Source organism: Bactrocera tryoni, chromosome 3 (genome assembly GCF_016617805.1).
Source record: "Bactrocera tryoni isolate S06 chromosome 3, CSIRO_BtryS06_freeze2, whole genome shotgun sequence".
In the NCBI taxonomy this organism is placed as follows: domain Eukaryota; kingdom Metazoa; phylum Arthropoda; class Insecta; order Diptera; family Tephritidae; genus Bactrocera; species Bactrocera tryoni.
The window spans coordinates 61,358,185-61,382,594 of record NC_052501.1 but is presented as its reverse complement, the minus strand read 5'-3'; the positions used below and the strand labels follow the sequence as shown (position 1 = coordinate 61,382,594).

The window sequence follows — 24,410 nt, the reverse complement described above, 5'->3', positions numbered from 1 at the left end:
GTTAAACTTGACTAAATTTAAATTAAAATTCCTACGAAAATTCCTTATAAGACAGCAGCTGCTGCGTAATGACTACAAATAATTATAGCTGCCACACAAGCGAGGCATAGTAAATGCCTGCCAGCTATGCAAACACTGCAGAAATACACATAAACAAATGTATGTGCGTTTAAACAATACCAAGTGGCATTCAACAACCGTAATAACATGACAATAAATGTCAGCAGCAACGACGTTGACGCCGATTGGGTGGCTGCCGCAGATCAGCGTGAACACAAAAACACTGTGCTGAGTTTTATAGTTGCACGAAGTAAAAAAAAAAAATTCAATTAAATAGCATCGCTACGTATAGTTTGCATGCGCGCTCACATTTAGGGGCCACCGCGGCGTATGAGTGACAGCGCTTGCTGTTTTGAATTGTGCCCCGTATGATTTCTCTTGGCATTTGCGCTTATGCGCTTCGTTCATTGCGTTTGATAATGTGTGGTAGTTGCATTTTAGAATGCTGGAATTTGAAGCGAAAGTCTCTTTGGCTTAATGCCAACTGATGAGTGTGTCAGTTGGACTGGAAGATTTGCTGATTGAATGCAGTAAACTAAAGCAGATTTTAAATGGAAAAATTAAATATAAAAAAAAAGAGTGATGATTATGGCTGAGTGCAAGAAATATTTTGGGAATTTAAGTTTTCAATTCAGCAAACTTGCAAGATTTATGTTTTCAAACAGCATTTGCTTATAGTATCTTACAATGAACGTTTTCGGAGATGTTACGGATAGTTTTCAGCGATTAAAAGCAAAATGTCTTTAAATTGAATATTAATGAGCACAACTCAATATCTCATACTCTGCATATCTTCACTTCCTCATAGAAACTTTCACTAGAACCAAGTAATTCTCATTCAACTTATTTATTCACAACAACAACACAAAAGATTACCTAAAATAGGCTACATTTTCAGTAATCGCCGATAAAATTAATAAATTGGTATTGGTATATCAAGTACTGGAGATTTTTGATCTAATGCAAGTAATTGGAACTTTCAATTTAAAGGTAAAATTATGTAATCCTTGTCGAAGCAAAAGTACGTCAGCATTCTACAAAGTGACTGTGTGACTTTCAGAGCAACATTGGTATTACTTTATTTTTATGGGTTTATCATTTACTCAAAATTATATATCAGGTTGTCTAAAGATGACTAAAACACTTATTGAAGCCACAGTGTAAAAAGCAGAGTGTTTGAAAGTAAATGAAAATGTAAATAAATTTAATATACAACCTAATTGCAGTTGAACTTAAGAGGATAACAGAAAGTAAATTAAAAAATAACTCTCAGGTCCTAGCAAAAAGCTAAAGCTCAGCAAAATTTGCACAGCAAAAATTGCAACAACAGCACTTAAAGTGTTAAAGCATTCTTTCAGTGGCCACAATTGCAGGTGAAATGCAAAGAAATTCTCTTTTTCCGCACCGAAATGGAATCCGCAAATGAAGAGTTAAATTGCAGACTGGCAAATGAAGTCAGCGAACCGTAGCGAATGGCTTTAATTTTTTGCCTAAGAGGAGAAAGGTGAAGTAGTAGCAGAAACTAGTGAAATAAACTTTAGAGTAAAGTGGCTAAGCGAAAGTCAGGTAATGCCAATCGGGGCTGAACCACCGCAGTGGCATGCAACCGAAGTGGCAGTCACTTTTGTGGGCGTAACATCGTCAGAGGCGTTCGTGGCCGTCCACTTGCAACAAATGCTAAGAAATTCGGCATGTGGTAAGTAGCGTATTGCAAAGCGTTGGAAAAACTTAATTTTCTTTGTGGGTGAACTGTCTGCCTGAGTGTGATTGCCACTGCAATATTAAAATAGTATAATCTCTATGCGGCTGTGGACGGTTAAGCTTGAGACTGAGCTCAGGCAATAATTTGCTTGGATAGTTTGCTGTGCTCTGTGATAATATATTCGGAATAATAGACTTCTTTGATCACGTTAGTATTTGGCCGATGAACTTTTGTTGAGATTTTTGAATTCGTTTCAGACATAAGATCGGATTTGTTCCGAGTAACAAATATCTAGACTAACACAAAGCTTTTTTATAAGAATTTGATGTTTGAGGGAGTTTTTACTAAATATACTATATGTATATAACCCATTTGCTCCGTCAAAATTAAAAAGGACTTCTCCAAGCCATACGATACCAGACGAGGTTTTAGACAGGCAGTTCCCAAAACAATCGAGTCTACGTAACTGAAACTGAGCCCGGTTCTTATCCGGCCAAGGACTGTTAAGTCGACAAATTTCTGCCGCTATAATAACAACAACAACATGTTTTAGACAGGGTGATACCTTTTTGTGCGTCTTCTGCCCTACGCATGGTCATTTGTGCCGTCTGCGTGAACGATGAATATTCACGAACCACGAACTATTACCTCTACCACGACATGGATATAGTTAAGCGTATAAAATCCAATGAATACTCTGGTTAGGCTATTTCATATGCATAGAAGATGATGCTTCAGTGAGAAAATCATTCGTTTCCAAAATCAATGACCAAGCGCGAGACCACACAAAGGTAAAGGCAACTGATGCAGTTTGTGTTTTTGGCCCAGTCCGACCACGGTTGCAGTGCTAAAGAAGAAACGGAGTGATTGGGAGTCCAAATATACCGGTTTTTAAGGAACGGAAAATAGCTGATTTTTAACGAGGAAGCTATACAGGGAATACTTGCTCGACTGGAATCACTTATAAGTCAATAATATGATAACCCACATTCTTTTTAATATTTTTATTTTTGACTTTTACTCTATAATATTAATCAGGCCTTGCGTATTTCCATTCACTCGTCGATACCTTCAGTAAAATTAACTCTATAAGTTCTCAATAAATTCACACACTCGACCAAGAAGAAAATTATTTGCACTTATAGTTTATTTGACATTTGCGATGATAGTCTTGACAAGTAATATAACTTTTTATTGTTTATGCATCTAATGTCTAATCGTAGTTAACATTCTTTAAGTGGTCGTATTTTCGCTTTAATGTCCGAACGACATGCAAGCGCTGACGCCACTATCGCCACTTTCGACTTTGTTGTGCGGTTTTGTGCTTTAATGCGCTGACAAATGATACCACGCTCGCTCGAAGCTAACCTAAACACCCACGTCATCGCAAACGCCAGCGCGTTGCCTACACTCAGGCGCTACATACACACCCATATTAAGGCGAATGACGCCATTTAAATGTACCCCTAAAGATGGAAGAGAGTGTAGCTTGTGTGGACTTTGTCAACAGCGCAGTGTCACGCGGCGTGTCAGGCGTTGGCCATACACAGACACACATAGCAAAAGCGCTTATTAATATTTCAGTTGCGCGCTTGTATTTGCTCTTCTGCTTATATAGCGATTTTTATATTTTATTGCCTTTGACCCCTTTTGGCCAAACAATGCACAGTCGCTCCGCCTGCGCAATTATCTTGTCCTGCCGCCCTGCTTCTCTTTGCCCTCCTTGCAGCTAACTGTTTTCATTTTTTTCTTCAGTTTATATTTTTTCCCGGTTATTTCTGGTATTTTAATGGGTTTTCTAGTTGTCAGCACAATAAAATATTTTGCATTTCTTTTAAAAGCCATACAAACACACGCGCACACATGCACATACTCGTATACAGGGCAAAAAGTGACAGCCGCAGCTACAAAGTTAGTGAGCGAGAGCTAGCTGGCGTGCTAGCCGGAAAAAACAATGAAATTTATACGTTTTTAATATCTGCAAAAGAGCAACATAAACTATAGCGGCAACAACAACAAAAGGAACGAACAACGAGCCAAACAACTATTGCAGCGAACGTGGCGAGGACACGCTGACAATTGAGCGCTGCACCCTTTTTCGGTTTGCTGGTAATGGAAATTGCATTTGTTGTTGCATATTTGTAGTTTCACTTGAAGCTTTTTCATATTTTCTATACCCGTGCAGAGTTTGTTGCATAAAGGATTTTATAGTTCTGACGAGTTTCTCTAACAAAACAAGAGACAATTTGGTAAAAATGGCGAAATTGATGTAAAAACCTGTACAAAATGAAAATAAACGGTATATGCATTTTTTTCTACCTCCTTTATTACTTTAGTATGCCATTGGACTTACTATTCACCACTTAATTTCCATTCCAAATTTTTATATCAGTTCTCTCATGAGTCTACTAATTGGACTTATTATTTACTTCGGTGGTTCATCTACAGGCCCGCTTATCAATTTATTCAACTATCTGTCTACACCATTTATGAGTCCGACCATTAATCGTTCCATCTACCCTCCTATTAATTGGCCCTTGCCATTGAACTTAGTATTCATTACTTAATTTCCGTCAGACTTTTTTCCATGGGTCCTGCTATCTCCCCACTAATGGAACTGTCGCCTCTCAATTAGACTTAAAATTCATAATCATCGGTTCGTCTAATATACATTCGCATGTCATTATCTATTTCCATTCCACCGTCCGGTCATCAAATTATCTTCCTTATTTTTAATAACATCATTGATCTAACTATCGATCTATCCGTTTTTGAGTCCAACGACCAGTCCGTGTATCCATCAACTCATCGCACCATCTACTCACCTGGCCATCTATTCAGATTGGTCATCAATTCATATCATTTTTTAATATTTTTAATTTCATTGGGTTCTTATATCCAGCATTCGATCTGTACTTTCTTTGATCTATTAAACCAACCAGTTATCAATTCCTGGTAGAAGTATCAGCCCTTGGGACTACTGAATCTCATGTCTATCAATATACCCTTGGTTTATGTATATTTATTTTCGTCCATAGGTCTGTCGGGTTTCCCTGGGTCTCTTTTGGAACCAGGACACATCAATTAAGTTTTTGATTTTTTCGAAACTCCTTACAAGCCATGCGCCAATCATTTTAACCCTTGCAATGATAATAACATCTAGTCTTCATATCATTTCTTACCTCACGGACTGTATTATTTGAATTCATGCATGTCCATCGTCTATTTTTGTATTATTCAGACGTTTAGGAAGAGACATACCAGCAAGGGTTTCTTCCCCGATAGCTGAGTTCGTTGAGAAGAGCACTATGCTGTCTTACGATTTGCCAAACAGACAAAATCGTCGAGAATTTCAAAGCAGTAAAAAGAAAAAGATCCCTACAGTAGCCCTTTCAAGTCTCCTAGATCTTCTGCTAGAACAGCCGGCGATTTCAATTCGGTTCCACGCGGTTCGTAGCGTCCTTACTCGCTTCTTTTGTTGTGCTTCCTCTATTTTTACATAGTGCCGTGAAGGCAATCAGCGCAAAAGCGGCAAACAAGAATGAACTGACAGGAGCAGGATAGCTACAACAACAGTGACAGCAGTCAACACAGTAAAATATATATTTTTATTTGCTCACACCAACAGTTATGCATACATAAACTTATTTATTTCACTACAATTGCATTTGTCGTGAGAGAGAATGACTGCGAAGCATTTGCTGACAGAACTATGAAAAGTCTTTACTTGGATGAAATACATCTAAGTTTGTCTGTGTGTTTGTTTATAACTAAGTGTCATCGCTGACGAGACATTCCATTTACTCATGTCCGTCCGTGTGCGACATTTGCATGCACAATAATTATTATTGCAGTTTAATTACGAAAATATTTTTGGTTCAAGTCATTCATTTTGATTTAGATTCCATTTTTGAACTGAATGAAGTGATTTTTTTTATTAAAAATGTCAATAGATCAAATACAAATTCTCTTACGCCACTCATGCACACAACTTTCTTTGGTAACTTGTAGACAATGTGTCGCTTACTTTTCTCAAGTCTCTATTTTGGAAACTAATAACAACCAATATTTTCCCAAGATGAAAAGAAAAGCTTGTTTTTGATTAGATATTATGTTTCCCAAGACAGTTTCGATTACATTTCTGAACTTAATTGTCCTTAATAAAGTTAAGAGCTCTCTCAAACATCCAGTCTTTCATTTAAGTCACTCAAGCTCATGTCATTTTAAATTTATGATTATTAGTGATTCCCCAACCTTCTGCCATACTTTTCTCATCCTAACCACAATTTGAACATTTCACAACCATCTCCATCATAATTCTGTACTTTTGGTCTAGCAAACTCTTTTAATATGATTGCTCTCAAAGTAACTAGATTTCAAGAGATTAAATGAGAGATCACTAAGTCAAAGGGTTTTTCTTCTCACTACTACTTGCTGGGAAGTCATAATCCGTCAACACCCTTTACAGGTGCATTTTTTTAGTAACTATGTGTTTCTTATGCAAGCATTTGATTCCGATCATTCAGTTTGTATGGCAGCTATAAGCTCTAGTTAACCGATCTGAACAATTTCTTCGGAGGTAACATAATTGCTTTAGAAAATAATCTGTACCAAATTTCGTGAATATATCTTGTCAAATGCAAAAGTTTTCCATACCAGAACTAGATTCCTACCGTTCAGTTTGTATAGCAGCTATATGCTATAGTAAGCCGATCTGAGCAATTTCTTCGTATATTACATTATTATCTTAGAAAATAACCTGTGCCAGCTTTTGTGAAGATACACAGTCAAATGTGAAAGTTTTCCACACAAGAACTTGATTCCGATGGTTCAGTTTGTATGGCAGCTATATGTTATAGTGGTCTGATATCAGCAGTTCCGACAAATGAGCAGCTTCTTGAAGAGAGAAAAGAGAGAGAGCTTGAGAGAAAATGAAGTTTGCAAGGAACTAGTTCGTATATATACAGACAGGCGGACAGACAGACGGGCATGGCTAAATCGACTCAGCTCAACATACTGATCATTTATGTATATACTTTATAGGGTCTCCGACGCTTCCTTCTGGGTGTTACAAACTTCGTGGCAAGCTTAATATACCCTGTTCAGGGTATAAAAACATAGGCTTCCTGAATATTTCCACCTTAGGCAGATGGATTCTTATCATTTGAGTGTGTCTGATTTGGATGATAGATTAGCGTCCTATGATCTGTTGAGACATTGTAAATTCTCAACTTAATTATTAAGAGCATTAAACAACTTTGGTGTAGATCAATCTCGGAGCCAATTGCATTATTTCAATCAGACCCGAATAGTTTATAGATAATATTATAAATCGAATTATCCTTAGTAAAAGTTCCTAACTATGAACATGTAATTCGACCATACTTTTTCTTCTCTTTGCAGCACTGAGCTTACCTCACACCTCAAAGTGATCGAGTTTAATCCTGGAACTCTGCTGCTATTCATGTAAGTGATATCTATTAAGCGAAGTTCTAATATCGGGGAAAGCCGAAGAAGGCTCTAGATTTTAATATAGTGAGCACGATATTTGCAGTTATACTTTTCGATTATACTCGGTGGATTTATTTCGATATGGAAACTGTGGGTTGATTTAGGTTTCTAAGTACTGATATACCACATAAAAAGTATTTTGAGGATCTGTAATATTATGCTGATATTTTATACAGAAGGATGAGAGTTGTGTGTATCTCTCAGAAGCTTAATCTCAAAACACCAACAATTCACAAGAACAGACGTAGGATATTCAGCAAGGAACTTGTCACTCTTGTCATCGTCATTGACACATCTTTCCCATGAACTTTGTCTCTTAGCCTTTTTATTTTTTATACTCTTAAAGAAAGTTCTTATTCCTCTCATTAATAAAAATGGAATCACCGATATTACGCTTTTTCCAATTTTTCTAAGATCACTTAACACGCCCGGTTCCATAAGAAACTAAGACGTCATACGACTGAATTTTGAGAGATGTCAAAATATATACATATATAGTAGATTAGTAAAACTATATACGATGTTGGCGCCATCGGGCGGTGAAGCTAAATAATTACCGAAAAAATCCTCACCTTTTCATATATTATCCTCAGAACTGTTTAGACCACAGCTTTTGACATTCGATATATTTGTGTTTATAAATTGAATTGAATTCCGAAACAATCTCTCCAACCCTTTTCGAAGAAAACTTCAAAGAGGAAGGAAAACATGTATTGATCTACTGAAAAATCATCCCTGATCCCTGCTAGCTTTGGCGGAACACTTTGTTTTACCATACTAAAAATAGCTGATAAATTGTCAACAACAAAACAAACAAAACAAAACCGTTTGGAACAAAAAAGTTTCGAATTTCCAACGGAAAGCGAACGAAGCGCGTTCAAATAGGCGGCTGAAAAAAGTTCAACAGCGACAACGGTCACAGTAGATGTCGCTGGAGCCGCAAGCAATAATTTGAAATTCGATTACCGTAACCAAAGAACAAACCACAACAACAAAAACAATAACGACAACAGCAAAGCAAACAAACCATTCATGCTAAATGAATAGCTTTCTACGTGCCTGTATGAGTGTGTGAGTGGGAGGGTGTGCATGTAACCGAGTGTGGGTGTATTTGCGTATTTATAGAGGTCGCCAAAAATCGCTTACGGCGCCAAGAATCAACAAAAACAACACAAAATATTAGTAAAAACAAAAACAGTACAAGCGAATGGCGAGCAAACAATAACAAAAATGCCACATGAACTCGAAAAATGGAGTCAAAACGAAATGCAAAGCGAAAGCGAAGCTTTTGGGAGGAAAAAAATGCGGGACTGGCCAGCTAGTGAGCGTCGAGCTGAAATATGACGAACGAATATGCGACAAAATCGACGGCCAGCAAACATATCACTCGAAAGGGGGAAGCAAAGCGCTGGTCAACAGTATGTTGCGCGCAACACCATCCTCAACAACAACAACAAAAATAGTAGTAACTCCCACAAACAGTAAACGGTAAACAAAGTCTGGCCGTATGAAACGCGGTCGGTCTGCGGCGCGTAGCCGTAGCAAAGTGGACACAAAAATTTCAACAACCGACAGAAATCTGCCCACAAAAACAACAAAGCAAACGCAGAAAAAAGCAAAAAAGAAACTGTTTGTTGTTCCATTACGCGCCAACAACCCCGCGACGCGCGCAAAGAGAGTCAAGCGAAAGCGTCGCGTTAAATCAAGTTATGAAATTTTGAAGAGTTCGTCGGCATTTAATGCACACTAGCAGGTGGACACGTGAAGAAGAGTGGCACAAATGCGTTTTTTTGCAAGCGTTGCCGCCTTTCAGGCGCATAGCCACGTATTTTCTATTTACATTGCTTTGTTGTTGTTATTTAATTATTTTTATTTTACACGGTTCTTGCTTTTTTTGACACAGAATATTTTCGCTCCTGACAAAACTCGAGACTTACTGACATTCACGCTCCACTGATGGAGCTGCCTGACTCAAAAGTATACTCGCTGGTTGGTATTTATTTACATATGCGCCTACGGTGTTTGGTCACATGTGCATATAAATTTATGTATGTGGGCATTCAGCAGCGTTGGTGGGGTTATTTATGTAGTACAGTGTGAATACATAGCAAAAAACAAAAATATTTGAACTCCTTTTTGAGAACTAAGCCAGCAATTAGAGCGATATGTACTTGAAATAAAGATACTAAAGCCCTTAGACAATTTTTCAGCGAAATTTAAAGATTTAGTCTCTGCAGCGCTTATTTCTATTTGGTTTATTCTGAAACTCGTTCGGTTGTTCCAATAAAAGGTGGCCTCAGATCGGCACTTTTGTATTTAGATGATGCTTATTTCTTGCTTGCTTAGAAGTAACACATTTTTTTCGATTCTTAAACTCTTTTAGCTTCAGATTAGATTTCAACGCATTGACTGTGTCATTGTCCAATTTAGGTGACTGTAACCCCTTTACCGATTAAAATGCCTGGATAAAGCCAACTTTCTTTATACTTGCGCCGAAAAAATATTTTCCTCTGCATCAATAGATCGCAAAGAATTCAGAGACTAGCATGGATACCAAGTACAAACGGAATTGCAGAGAACTTCGATTCTAGGAAAATAATTCCTGTGTCCATATCAAGTGTCGGTGAACGAATTGGACGGATCGAAATTGGTTATTTTGTATTTCCGCCGAAACAAGATATCCCTCGGCATTACTAGATTTCATAAGATCCAGAGACCTATTGCCTTTAGCAAAGTTCTTCATGTGATCCGGCCAGTTATTAAGAAAAAGACTTCTTTCATATCTGTTCCGCTTTTCAAGACCTTTGGCTATCTCGGTGAACTTTCCAGAATCGAACATGGAGTTCAAATTATATCAAGAAATTGGCGACACATAAGAGTGCAGATCCATAATTTCGAGTTTTTGATATCACAGGGAACTTGCCTAAGTTCCCTAAGCTGAAGCTGTGGTTATGAAAAAGCAAATTGGAATTTTGGTCTGCCCCAAATAAGATCCCCATACAGTTTGCTTTATAGTTTTAATGTCGTCCAGAACTGTATTTATAATTCCAGCATCCGTCAAGCAAAGGAAAAGTCCCACAGCATCATAAATATTGTAAGATACTATTCTAGCGTTATAAAAGTACCTAATCTTGAGTAAGTAAGGAAGTCGCTATCTTTTCGGTCTTTCCCGCTTGTTCTCAAACACGCTGTGCCCGCCATTTACAGCAGATCCATCAACACCTTCACCGACTCTTTCCCAGTGAATGGCGTACTTGGAGTCAAACCACCTCTCATTGCAGACGGAGAGCTCCAGTTGCCCGAGAATCTAGAGAGACTCTCCTGGAAAAACTTGGGAAATCTTCAGCTGGAAAATATGTTTAGTGAATATAGTTCGACTGAATGAACTTGTAGGCTCTATTATTGTGGATATCAGTCATACAGCAACTAGAAAAGAGAAAGTGCTCGTACGCGTTTAGAAGAAAGATACGGATAATGACATTTTTTTGTAAGTCTTGTGTAAATTAGAACGATATGTGAAATCAAAAAAGTTCCTTCAATTCATGGTTCGATAAGTAAATCCAACTGAACTATGTGCACTTGAACTATGATGTAAGATTGAAAGGGTCCGAGTTCATATGAGTAAAAATTGAAGCTCTGTCTATTTCCAATATCCTATCCGATATGTACGATCCTTTTCTTACAAAAACCCTTGCGCAATACTCAAATAACCTACTGTACCTCAATTTACGACAGCGCTTACATGTCGCTGAGCTCCCCTCGTGCTACCTAATACCTGCACTACCAACCATTCCAAATTTCACCATCACGATGTCGCCATATTTTGCAAACATTTGTCGGATTTTTGGCTTCATTTTATGCTTTTCGTCTTCCTATTTCATTTTGTGGCAAAAATTCACATTTCTTTATATTTTTTATGTCAACTATGTTGTTGTTTTTAGTTTTTTACTTTTGGCAAGCTTTGAGTGTTTAGTCGCCGCGTTGAAGGTTAGTTTGTGGCCAACTGACTGGTCGGTGGACTGTCTGCCAGCCTGGCCGTGTAGTTGCCCTCACCGAAGCGTATGCCAAACGGTTGAGCAGCCATACAAAGTGCTTTGAAGTGCATCGTTATGTTGTGTGGTGTGTTGTGGTGATGCGGTGCACAGCAGCGTGGCGCCTCGTGTGTTGACATATGCAATTGTAGCCGTTGACATTGGCTTTTATAATAATTTTGTTACTCACCACTTCCACAACCGAAATGCACACACACACATTAATTGTTGAGCTTTCAGTTTTACGCGCGGGTGTGCCTTCGCATTTTAATAGTTGCATCCTTTGTCGTGCTTTTTAATTAGTGCAATAGCTGTTACTCATACGGTCGGCGCGACGACGGAACAAATTCGACATTTTTACCTAGCACTTTCTCAGCTTCACTTACATACATATCCATACATATTAATTCGACTTGTTTTATACGAAATAACATTGGTCGGTACGTTTTAGCAATTCAAAAATTTGCAAACATTTTACGCGCCAAAATGTATGCTATAAGATTCGATTAAATTTTGTGGGGAAATGTATGCTACAGATGTGAAATTGGTCAGAGTACTTCGATTTAAATTATTTTAAAGCATGGCATTACTTGAACATTTAATGGAGAAGGTACTAACGGCAGCTGGGAAAAAATCTTGAAACGTGCTTTTCCAAACATTTTACTTTCTTAGCGATTGCACTGAGACCTAACATTTTCTAAGCTTGTTAATATTGGTAATATTGGTAATATTTACTCTAACGTGTAAACCGGCATATGGACAAAATCGTCAGGAAAAAAATGTTGCCAAAGCTAGACATTTAATAAGGGGAAGAGATAATATTGAGTTCACCTCGCCTTCAAAACTTAACGATATTGTTCTTTTATAAGGAGTTCAAAGAGCGTAATAATGTCATTGATAGGCCTGTCAAGTAGGTACAAAACAACTTCCATTTAGAGCTCCATGATAATGAAGATCTCATTTCAACTTCGTTAGTCCGGAGCCGATTATTCCCAATCTTCATATCATAACGCTTGCAGAAAGCATGCCAAATTTGGTGAAGGTAAAATGAAAAAGTTTTCCATACAAGATCGTCTGGCAGCTGTATGTTATAGTGATCCGCCTTCGGCGTTTCTAACCAATGATTAGCTTCTTAAGCAGAAAAGGGTGAGTGCAAAATTTCATATCGATGCAGATAGAATGAAGTACGCACCTAAAGCGACTCACCTCGCCATGCTGATCACTTATATATATACCATAAAATCTGCCATTCCTCTATGTATGTATATCTCGACTGGTGCATTAGAATCTGCTATCTTTATCGATCCAGCGAAAATTTCACGACATTTCATAGATTGCAAGTGAAGTTATTGCGTTTTAAGTGTCAGTATGTTTGTGGTATCGGTGCGAAAATTAGCTTCGTAGAAAGAACCAGCATTAAATTTTGTTTTAAAATTGGTAAAACTTTTACGGAAACGTTTCAATTGATGAAACAAGTTTATGGCGATGATTGCCTAGCCCGTAACAGAGCGCACGAAATGACGATCAACATGTGGGCCAATCAAAATCCGTGATCAAAAGAAATTCCAACGAAACTGTTCATAAAAAATTAGCCGAAATCATTATTAAAATTCATGGAGATGAAATTGAACATCTCCAAAACATCGGTTTATCGCATTTTGACCGAACATTTGGGCTTACGAAAAGTGTGTGCACGGTTTGTTCCGCACAAATTGACTGACGACCAAAAATTGCTCAGAATTCAACATTCGAAGGACATCTTGTGACCGATTATTTGACCAAAAATCACATTTTAACCATTAACTACTCCGCGTATTCATCTCATATGACACCGTGCGATTTATTCCTTTTCAGAAAAATGCATTTGGCCATGAAAGGAAAGGGTTATGCAGACGTAGAAGCCATTCAAAAGGCTTGCACCGGCATACTGGCTACCATACCGGTCAACGAGCTAAAACACTCGTTCGACATGATTTGGAACGTGCAAAAAACTGCATTAAAGCAGAAGGAGACTATTTTGAATAAAATAAATTGATTTTGTCGAAAAAACCATTTCTTTTGTTTTTTTTTCTTTAAGTCCTGTTTACTTTGGAACACACCGTGTATATATTTTATAGGATCTTCGATCTTTCCTAACAGCGTGTAAGCAGCCTAGCGCGCTAAGACATGTTAGTCGTAGAAGGCGACTAAAATGCACTATGTGTCTTGTAGGGCTTTGCCTAAGAAAGAAGGAAGGAGCTTCGGTCAAAATGTATGACCGATTGCCCCCCGAGGGGGGGCAGGAGCCTCTTGGAACGAGAGCAATTATAAATGACATAAAATTTATCTTAAATTTGGCTGGCAAAGAGGTCTTTGTCAAACCCAAATTAATACATTCTTCAGTGAATTATCGAGTGCAAGGCGAATAAAATGTTACCACTAATCAGAAAAGTACCCCTGGACTTAACGAAGTTTTTATTTGGAGTTAGGGCACTTTTTTAATCGTCAGCCTCAGTAAATGCTACAATAACTTAGGTGAAACTCTCACCACCAAATTATACACCACACTTAAAAATACATAAAAAATCTCAACAACACCACCAGCAAAACCAAAAGTGCTAACAGTATCTTCCACATTCATCCCTGATTAATACTCGTATATACACATTAATATAACTCACTCAATTTGAGCGCTTTCCGCATAAAATTTCATTATTGTATGGTAAAGTGGGAACAGTTTAATAGCTCATATATTTGTACTCTCTTCATAGAGAAAGAGAGGAGAAAAAGCTGAGCACTTGCTGCTCCCACTGCTATCAAAAAGATTAATGAAACTTACACACCAGCTTGAGCTGATCCGCCGTCGACGCTTTCAATGAAGACCGGCTTATAAGAAATTGAACTGAATGCTGTTGGGCACTATATCTCTATGTATGTATGTATCTCAGGTGAAGTAACAACAAGACAAGAATGAGCACAAAACCGTACTCAAAAAGACAACAAGAAATTCCGTGTAAGGCAAATGAATAACAAAAACAAAACCTGTAGACTATCTACAAAAGAATAACAAAGCATCCAACTGGAATAACCAGCCTAAGACCGGCAAGAATAAAGCAAAAATACACAACAAAGGTAAGCACACCTAAACGGGGCTCATAGCGACAGTGACTGTGCGCTGAAGGTAAAGAATGCTGCTCGCGAAGCTGAGGGCTGCGCGGCAAACTGGTTCACCAGCGTTTTAAAAACACAGACACGTAAACATTGAAGAGACATATTATATGTAAATGACAGATCGACAACCGCGTACTGATCGCTGATCGTTGTTTGGTGTCTGCAGCATGTGGAAACTGCTCGTGAAGAAAGAAGGCAGATAGTGGAGAAAACAGGCACACGGTCAGATGAAATCATATAAGGAGGAATCGTAATAAGTTTAAAGATGGCATTTTTGAAAAGAAGTGCTCTCAAGCAAAGATGAGTCGAATTGACAACCACGGATCGCACTTTTGAAAAGAAATTAAAGCTAAAGTTGCAGAAGATACTCGCATTGATGAAAAAAAAACAGATACTCCAAATCTTGTAAGTTGACAGATGAGCGCGTTGAGAGTGCGATATAGACCAACTCAGAGCACTGATGTGATAGCCATTCTCTTCGCGCGACTTAGTGAGAGCCAGAGCGCGTGCTCATGCGATATTTGTTGTCATCTCGGTTGATCGCGCAGCTTTGCAAAAAGCCGGTTGTGCGTGGCCCACCATGTGATAAGTGGTTACGTCTGCCTGAAGCTGCTAAAGCGCTTGATTTTTGCAAAATATTTTTAATTGTTTCGTTTGCTATATGCTTCTAGTTTTTTTTCTTTTTATCCAGTTTGACTGGCTCAATTTGCAATTGGGCGATGGGTTAGGTTTGATAGTGAATTTTTTCGAGTGGGTTGGCGATTACTAGTATGGAACAGATATACTATACAAGAGCATACAAACCCACATTTTTATATAAAACAATAATTCGAATTGGGCCATTCTTTAACGCGAACGTGGGTTCAAGATTAAACTTTATTGATTTATGCGTTATTTAAAATAATTGTGTTAGAGTTAGGCACATTTAAAGTTAGTGAAAAATTCAAACAAACTTCTAAAAGTTGAAAAATTTGAAAATTATAACGGATAGTCACTTGGGAGTAAATGAAGGCAAGGACTGACTCATTCTATTTTTGAAGTACTATAAGTGACTTGTTTACCATTAGTTACAGGATATTCAAGCGCATAATAGCACGAAACAAATTTCAGACGACTGTCGAAAAGAAAATTCGATATCGTGTTGGCACTCATTCTTCTTCTTTTTTGGCACTTCGCCAGTTGACTCTATCTTTCGCGGCGTCACTTCTGTTCTACATCCCAATAGCAGACAGTTTGCTATGCACTCCAGTCCTTCCATCGGAGGTTCGGGCGACCTTGCTTCCATTGTCCACCCATGGTACTCGACTCGAAGAAGATTTTAGATGGGGCATCATCTTCCATGTGAATGAGATGGCTTAACGAGCGCATTCGTTGGATTTACTAACATATATGTACTTAAATATATCCATGTAGCTGGAGTGTTTATAATTACATACAGTTCGTGGTGATATCTTCTTCGATATTCATCGCTTCAAAATTCCTGCGTAAAAAAGTTTTCTCAAATGCTCCAAGTGCTTTCCCATGTCGGTTCGTCATCGTTCAACTTTCTGCGCCGTATAAAGGGCAGGAATAATGAGAGACTTATAGAGCTTACTTCTTTTTCGTCAACAGAGCGAGTCGCTCGACTTCTAGAATAACTCTTTACATATAGGCTAAAATTGTTTTATATTTGGCTTAACCAAGGCATGATAATCGAATAGTTTGTAAGCAGCATACTTCTTCAGATCGTTAAATCTTCTTATACTGAGAGTTTATCCACATCTAGTCTCTCTGCTTCTAGAAATGACCCATACATATATTCAGAGCTTGAGTCTTAAGAGACGATACACTATTTCTAAATTTTATAAGTTTTTACCTAACTTCTTATATTACCTAAAGGGTACTTAAAATTAATTATTTCGTTCATTTTCAAACTTAGTAAATAAATAAATTTTGTTTTGATAGCAATCGATAGCAATGTTATGTTAGGTTAGGATAGATGTAGTCTTTTGTGAAGCCATTGAAAAATAGAACTCCCGTGTTCGGACTTACAGATCGGCAAAACGCTTAGTAGCCAATACAAATTTGCAAAGGCGCTTAATTTCTACACCCGCCAGTTCGGTGGGATGTCTGAAGGTATGTGCCTCAATTGTCTAAGTCTTGATCTCCCAAACGCGGGACAGTCAAGAAGGAAGTGCTGGCGAGTTTCTACAGCATCTTCTTCCAAGCAGCTTCTGCATACGGCGTCCGATAAGATTCCCAGTCTTACAGCATGTATGACAATAGGGCAGTGTCCCGTCAAGAGCCCCACCACTAATGAGAGGCTAGCCTTACAGAGGGCAAAGAGATCTCCTGCCAATTATCATGGGCCAAAAGGCTTTTGCAACCGCGCTAGAACCGGATAGTTTCCCAGCGTTGACCAAGCATCCGCGAGGCCCAGATATCCAGTAGTAAAACACAAGAGGATGCAGGAGCACCGACCCGTTCCCATTCTACGGATAGCGATTCTAAGGTGCCTTTTCTTGCTAGCTCATCAGCTTTGCAGTTACCTGCGATTCCGCTGTAGCCCGGCTCCCATAAAAGTCTTATAATAAATACTCTCGCCGCCAGAGACAATAACGTCAGACACTCTTCGACCAACCCTGAATGCACTGTCAATGAGTTCAATGCTAGTGTCGCCGCTCTGCTATGTGAGAGAATGGTCACTTCTCTGAAGGTGGACACTCTCTGGAGCAGCAAATCTGCTGATGGCTGCAACCTCAACCTGGAAGACACTGCAATAGTCTGGAAGTCTGAAACTAGATTTGATGGAGAGCTCCCGACAGTAAACCCCTCTACCAACCTTCCCCACAATCTTTGACCCATCCGTAAAGAAGCTTACTACCCCTCTCCCCCAACGGCTTCTTCCCACCCATAACTCCCTCGTCGATATAAGAAGGAGCCGCCAGAGTTCGATATGGCGACTCCATGATCCAGATGATCCGGTATGCAGTCAAAGCTTGTGAGGATATCTGTGTGTTTAGATACACGCTCCTTTAAAAACGCAGATTCCCTGAGCCTAATAGCCACTTTTGCCGCCATACACCTACCGATGTCCACGGGCAATGCTCGTGCCATGGGTGGGGGTGGACCTTAATGCACCGCATATGCTGATGAGCGCAGCCCGTTGAACGCTCACGAGTTTCTTTGCAAGTGTGGTCTTCTGTAAAGCCTTCCACCACATAAAGACTCCATAGAACATTATGGGCTTAACTATGGTGTTATAGAGCCAGAGGACCTCCTTCGGTGAGAGGCCCCACCTCTTGCCAATAGCTCCTCTACAGCAGTATAGGGCAATCGATGCCTTTTTGGCTCTCTCCTCTTTGTTCGGCTACCATGAAAGCTTCTTATCCAGGATGAGCCCTAAATACTTCACTGTATCCGCCAAATAGCAATGTTGGTAATTTCATGATATACTAGTAAGCATTGTTTCACAGGCATTAACTTGATCCTGCTTTTAAAAAAAAAATTAGTGATTCTGGAAGCAAACATGCTTTCACTTTTCTTAGGCCAAATGATCTTTTAAAATAGTTTTAACTGATCCATCCGATATACCAACGATGACATACAGATCTGTGACTGTTAATCATCGATTGATATTGCTGGCCGTCCTGAACGTGGTTCGTTGTCAAAGCGTTATAGACCCTCTTTGAATAATTTGTACCAATCCCAAACACTTATACCATACCAGCCTGGAAACCTGGAAAAAAATACTACTTACTACTACTTTTTGCCCACAGTATTATAACAAAAGTTTAAACTAGGAACTTGCCATTTCACCGGTGAAGTATCTACTCAATCTTATAAAACACTTACAGACTTACATCTTCTCTTATAATTAGCCTTTTCCTTTATTTAGCAAATTTCTTTATAAAGTTTTACCAAACTAAAACATAATTGATACCAAACAAATATTAAATACCCAAATGCGACACAAGTGCTAAATGCTGCGCTCAATAATATTGATATGCACGGGTTTATTGCCAGCAAAATTGTTTGTTCATTAACATATCTAAATATTTCGCAACTGACGTGTTAGATATTAATTTTATGGTAATTAAAAACTGTTAATGTGCTCATTCAAAACTCAATTTGCCGAAGTCATGATTTGGCAATCAATATATTGCACAAACGAAATATATATACAGATATAGCTACACTATAAATGCATTTGCATGTGTTCTTGTATTTACCATATATCAAATGTGTGCACACGTTGTTGTACAACGACAGTTATATAACTGTTGTTGAGTAATTTCAATAAATCTCTTGCAGAGACAATAAAGACTCGTTAGCTTTATTGAAAGGTGTCATTAACTGCTGGCAAATCAATAAAAATTCGGCAAATATGCAAACATTAACATTTACCGTTAGCTGAAGTTAGTTTAGCATATGAATATAAAATAAATCGATTAAGCAGTATTAGTACAAAACGAAGAAAATTAAATATAGATGTATATTCATAGTGCAGAGATATTAAAAATGCTATTTTATGCAAAAATGTGATTCAGGGTAAGAACCGTTAAAGAAATGCTGATTTAGATTTAATTAAATTTTCTAAGACTGTCGAAAATCTTAACAATAAAGTTAGCAGTTTTAAAATTCGATTAGTATATCATGTGAACACTTCTTCAACGTAACCGGAAACATAAGTTGTAAGACTGAGGTGGTACTAAGTTAAGACACCAATTAGGAGTTGACAAAAGCTCTTTTCTATAAGACGACTTTTATTAAATTTAGTAAGCTGGAAGAACTTATAAAATTACTGAGCTCAAAAGATGATATCAACAATTTTCGTGATTCAGTATTCCTTATAATCTACCTCAGTTCTGGCCTGGTAGATTAGGTTAGGTTATACTGGCCGGCTGTCCCGCCATACATAGACCTACAGGACCTTAGTAATGCTCGATGAAGACGCAGTTTAATTTTAGCTATAGTAGTCGACATACCTTTTTGAGAACTTTAATAACCATGATATCTAATTTCGAAGCTTCTCTAGTCCCTACAAGTTACAAGTTCTAAATAATGCTGGACAGAGGTATAGGCGGTGTTCCAGTTTTTCTCTCATGTTTACTTCTCAGCACTTTCTCATTTATCTTCATTACTGATGGTCATCTGGCTCGCATGTGATGCCAGTAATCTCTGACCTGTCATTAGGCTAACAACTGTCCTGAATAAATTCGAAACTATGTGAGTAAAAAACATGCGAGTTTTTCTTCAGGGCTCTTGCACATGATCTAGGTGATTCTATATGTCCTTAAGGCATCAATCGCTCCCCGATTCGTCAGTCAGCCCATTTGTAAATTTCATTGTGTATCGTTTTCAGTGACTACCTTGGTAAATCCATACACAATTCTGATCTCTTGCTCCCAGGTCTGAATCGAAGCGGGATTCTTCGCATAGACTTTAGACTTTATATGTATATCCCAACAGGAGAGAGTCTAACGGTGTGATAACATATGATCTTAGTGGCCAATCGCCCGACCCAAAACGTGAAATCAGCTGCTCACCGAAGTGTCCTCTTGTACACCGTGACACGAGAATTTTATATATTAGATAATTGACATGCTTACGATGACAAAGACAATTCTGTTTTGTTTTCGGCAAAATTTCTTTCAAATTTATTTAGTATGTTCGAAATGCAATTACCAAACACCCAGGTGGCGCTGATTATTCCTAAAAAAGGTTTATGTACAACAAAAATATTTCATATCATGATTAGAAAAATTTCTCTGACTCAAAGTAAGTGACTGCATTCAAATTTAGTATTATTAAGTAAGTTTTACTTTTACTTCAAAGATTTATTGTAGCTAATTGTGCAATCACTGCACTAAAAGTAGTATAACAGTAATAAATCAAGCGAATGAAGGTGAATTTTAACTCAAAAAAAATAAATAAAACATATTACTAAGCACCGTTTAAGCTCAAAGCAACAAAGGAAGTGGAAAACAGGTTAATTTCAACCGTCCGAACCACCAAGCAGAGTTGACTTGTCGAAGGCCAAAACAAAAAGGTAAATTGCTTGCAAAAACAAAATAAACTAACGAATGCGACCGAAAGCAAAGATACAAAGTAAATTAAATAAAATATAAACTAATTAGATTTTTAAAACAATTAACTGAAAGTAATATGCATATGTATGGAATCTGGGTAGCAACAATATCGTGCCTTAAATCGCGAAAAACAACCAAAACAAAATTTTTCTGTCGCAGAGTTGCCAGAGTTGCATTATTTACTTTAAGAATTTGTTTTATGAAGTTGCCACATATTATATAAATAATATAACTAATCGTCATAATATAAACATCCATATATATTTTCTTTGTTAATTTGAAAAAAAAAATGCGCAAAAAAATTAAAAAAATTGGTTGCCACTTATTTTGAAGTATATATATATAATTTTAACTAAACTGATATACTTTTCGATATTTTTTTAAATGTTATTTTAGTGTATTACTTTTAAGATAAAACCGTTATATATTTTTACCGCAAAATCTAACTTTATGCTGATAAAATTTAATTTACGAACCATTATTTCAATTCATATTTTAATAGAAATTAATTTTTTTTAATTAAATAAATTCTTTGCAAAAAATTAAAAAATTTTTTTTTTTCATTTAGTGGACAAGGTTGCCACACTATCCTGATTAAAATGTAATAAATTAGCTAATTTGATTAACTATATTTACTTCATATATTTAACAGAAGTAATAACCTGATATAAAAACTATTATATGAAGTTGCCACCAGAAAATAAAAAAATTATTTAAGTTTCAAAACAAAACATATATTGCGTTATTATAATCAAAGTGGTAAAAAGAAGTGTTTATTTAAATAGAGTTACCAACTATTTAAAACCATAAATTAACAATATTTGATATTCTGGTTGAGAAAGATTTCCGTAATGTAAGCTAAAAAATAGTATTATATAATCGAGATATCTATTGGAATAAGGTAGCTAAGTCTAAAAATAAACAAGGATTTTGTAATATACCATATATGCAATTCCTAAAGTATTCTGAAAAGTTTTAAATTAGCTTTAGTTGCCAGATATCTGAAAATTATCAGAAAATATTTTAATATTTTGCGCACAAAAAATACCCTTAAGGGGTCAGTAGGGTAATCTGGCCTATTTTTTTGACATTTTTTTCATAGAAGTTTTTATTCTACAATAGAAATTTTTTCACATATCATGAGGTATATCGTGGAATGTATAAATAATATTTTTCGGAATTTTTTGATGACATCTGTCGGAGACATGGCAGGGTGAATGAGATGCGTTTTTTCACTGGAGGACTGGATCATCTGAAACACAAAAACCCAATTTATTCTTAAAAAGTACGTGAATGGTTTTCGTCCCTACTAGAATCATGAAAAAATGTTGATAAATAAAAAAAGTAATTAATGATTTTTTTTTTAATTTTTCCCATGTTTGTTACATAAATTTTGTCATAACATTGTCAATAAATTATAAAAAATTATGAATTATGAAATAGAAACGATAGCCAGGCCTTTTGTGACATTAAAAAAAAATTAAGCAAATCGGTTGAGTAGTTCGACCGGAATCATAACCGCGAGATTAAAAAAAGTTTATTTAGTGAAAAACGCGTTTACAGTATGAGGTGTGCACTCCGAGCGCTCCGAACGTCGAGCGGTATTTTTATTTTTGGGCTTTTTTCGAAATCTTCAAATGGTAAAGTGGGTTTCTACATTAATTCTAAGGGTATAAGGGAACAGAAAATGCAAAACAAAAAAAACTTAAAAAACGATTGCCCTACTGACCCTTTAAAAGATTCCCTAACACTGCTCAGAAGATTTTTAAATTATAAATACTTGATAATAGAGTTGCCACCCCAAAAACCACGGAAACCAAACGGTTTCCTGAGAAATTAACTGAGAAAACTAAAACACAAACAAATGGCAAAATATTGAGTTTGAAGCAAACAAAATTCGGAACAGATTTGCCACCTGTCGAAAAAAATAAAAACGAGGAAACCAAAAAAGAACACAACGAAAATTATTGAGCTTAAAACAAATACAATTCAGTACAGAGTTGCCACCTATGAAAAAATATATATAAGCAAACTTGAAAAAACTGCTCATTAACTTATTAAAAAATGCTTTTAATATTTGTTTAATAATATGCAACATTTATTTTAATTAAATTTTTTCCTTACAAAATATGTTTTTTAATAACAATTTGAATTATACAACAATCATACACGAATATTTATTATTCGATGCTTGACGGGGCTGAGGAGCTTAGCGTAGACCACTGATCACTTTCACAAAAACCTACTTTAAATTATACAAAGTGCAGAAGAAGCACACACAAACATACTTACATACATACATCCGTACGTGCAAAACTACAAGTCTCTGGTGACACGCTACCACTGGCTCTTATAAGAAACTGCAAGCAACGAAACATGCGCCGGAGTCCAAACCGCAGCCGCAACAAAATTGTCGCCAAACAAAGCAACAAGAGGAAAAAAACAACAGTTATACGTTGAGTTTATGCAAAAAAGCTGCAGAAATTTGCAAAAAAGAACTAACAAAACAGCAGCCACAAATACGAGAAATATTTAATAAAAGGAAAGAATTGCCTCTAAAAGCAGATAAAATGCAAGCAACAATAACAATCAACTAAATGGACCAGTAAGCACACTCGTCTATACCCAAATGAGCAATAAAAACTTAACATATTCTTAACGATCGAGCATGCCGGCTCAAACGGGTAACGGGCTTAGCGCGATCACAATAGGAAGAAGGGAGGAGGAGAAGCTGCACGCTAAAGCGTAATGCAGTCACTTTAGCGGCGACGGTAACTCGAATGCGTTGGTTGGCTTGCGGCTAGCTGACACAGAAGAACACATCCCAACATACTATGCAGCATATATGTATATACATACCCACAAGCAGTATTTATAGTCTAATATTTAGAACTGCATGCGATTGCGCTGCCATCGTCTGGTGGCCGTCTAAAACCGGTTCTCAACAAAACCAAAAGTTGCCTTCTGATGCTGCGCGTTCTCTGTTGTCAGGCAACAATATATGCAAAGCGTGGCGGTTAGTCAGAGTTCGACGTGAATTGAAAGAGTTGATAGTGAAGGACTGGCAGCCTGAAGACCAGAAGTTTGCTAGATAAATCACCTGAGGGCGACGGTAAACGAGTTGTCGCGAATCGCAGGTTATAAATGGCTTTTAGTTGCCAACAATTAATGGAAGATATACTACGTTCACTGTGCCCTGTGAGGAAGTGATCACACAAACTGAGCAACTGAGCATTGGATCGCAATTAAAGTGGTTTAAAATATCAGTTTATGAAAATAACGATCGCCAAATTCCAAAGTCAAAACATGGGAATGCCCTTTAACTTTAGAAATTTATCTATGGTTTAGCACAAATTTAAACCGAATTAAGGTTAGGTTAGGTTAGAAGGTCGATCTCACTTTGGCAACTTATAACGCCGGTTCATTGTGGAACTTAGAACTTCAATAAAATTGATCATAAGACCGTTATGAATATACAAAATGCTCTGTGCTCTGGAAGGGTTACCCCTTTTAGTTCCGACTAGGTCTCATTATTCACCGAAGGTATGACTTCCGAGTTGTTTTAGCCTCACCTTTTCCCATACAACTGGAGATTGGATTTATAGCCTTACAGCATAAATGCCTATTGGATAATTTTAACTAAGCCCTCCTCCGATTGCACCAAAATCAACTGCTAAGGGCAAGGAGTTCAGTAAGTCTCCTTCTAATCGCACGCGAGATCTATAAGTTCAGTGCTAGAATGCAAGTTGATAATGGAGATCCAACTTGTTCCCACTACGATGTGAGCACGGTACAGGTGGCCTCTTTTGCTACCTCATTAGCTTTGCAGTTTCCAGGGATGCTATGACCATCCAAACGAGTTTGATGATGAAATATCTTGCTACT

At 37.3% G+C, this 24,410-nt stretch overlaps 1 protein-coding gene across 6 annotated transcripts in view; it reads left to right on the top strand.

Moving 5' to 3' along the window:
• The window catches only part of LOC120770074 (mucin-19), a 387,036-nt gene that overhangs the window by 103,116 nt on the left and 259,510 nt on the right, over positions 1-24,410 (top strand). For all 6 annotated transcript variants that reach the window (XM_040097213.1, XM_040097207.1, XM_040097212.1 and 3 more), the window contains exon 3: positions 7,166-7,228. The gene's annotated coding sequence lies outside the window, so the exon portion shown is untranslated. The remainder of the gene's footprint in view (positions 1-7,165; positions 7,229-24,410) is intronic.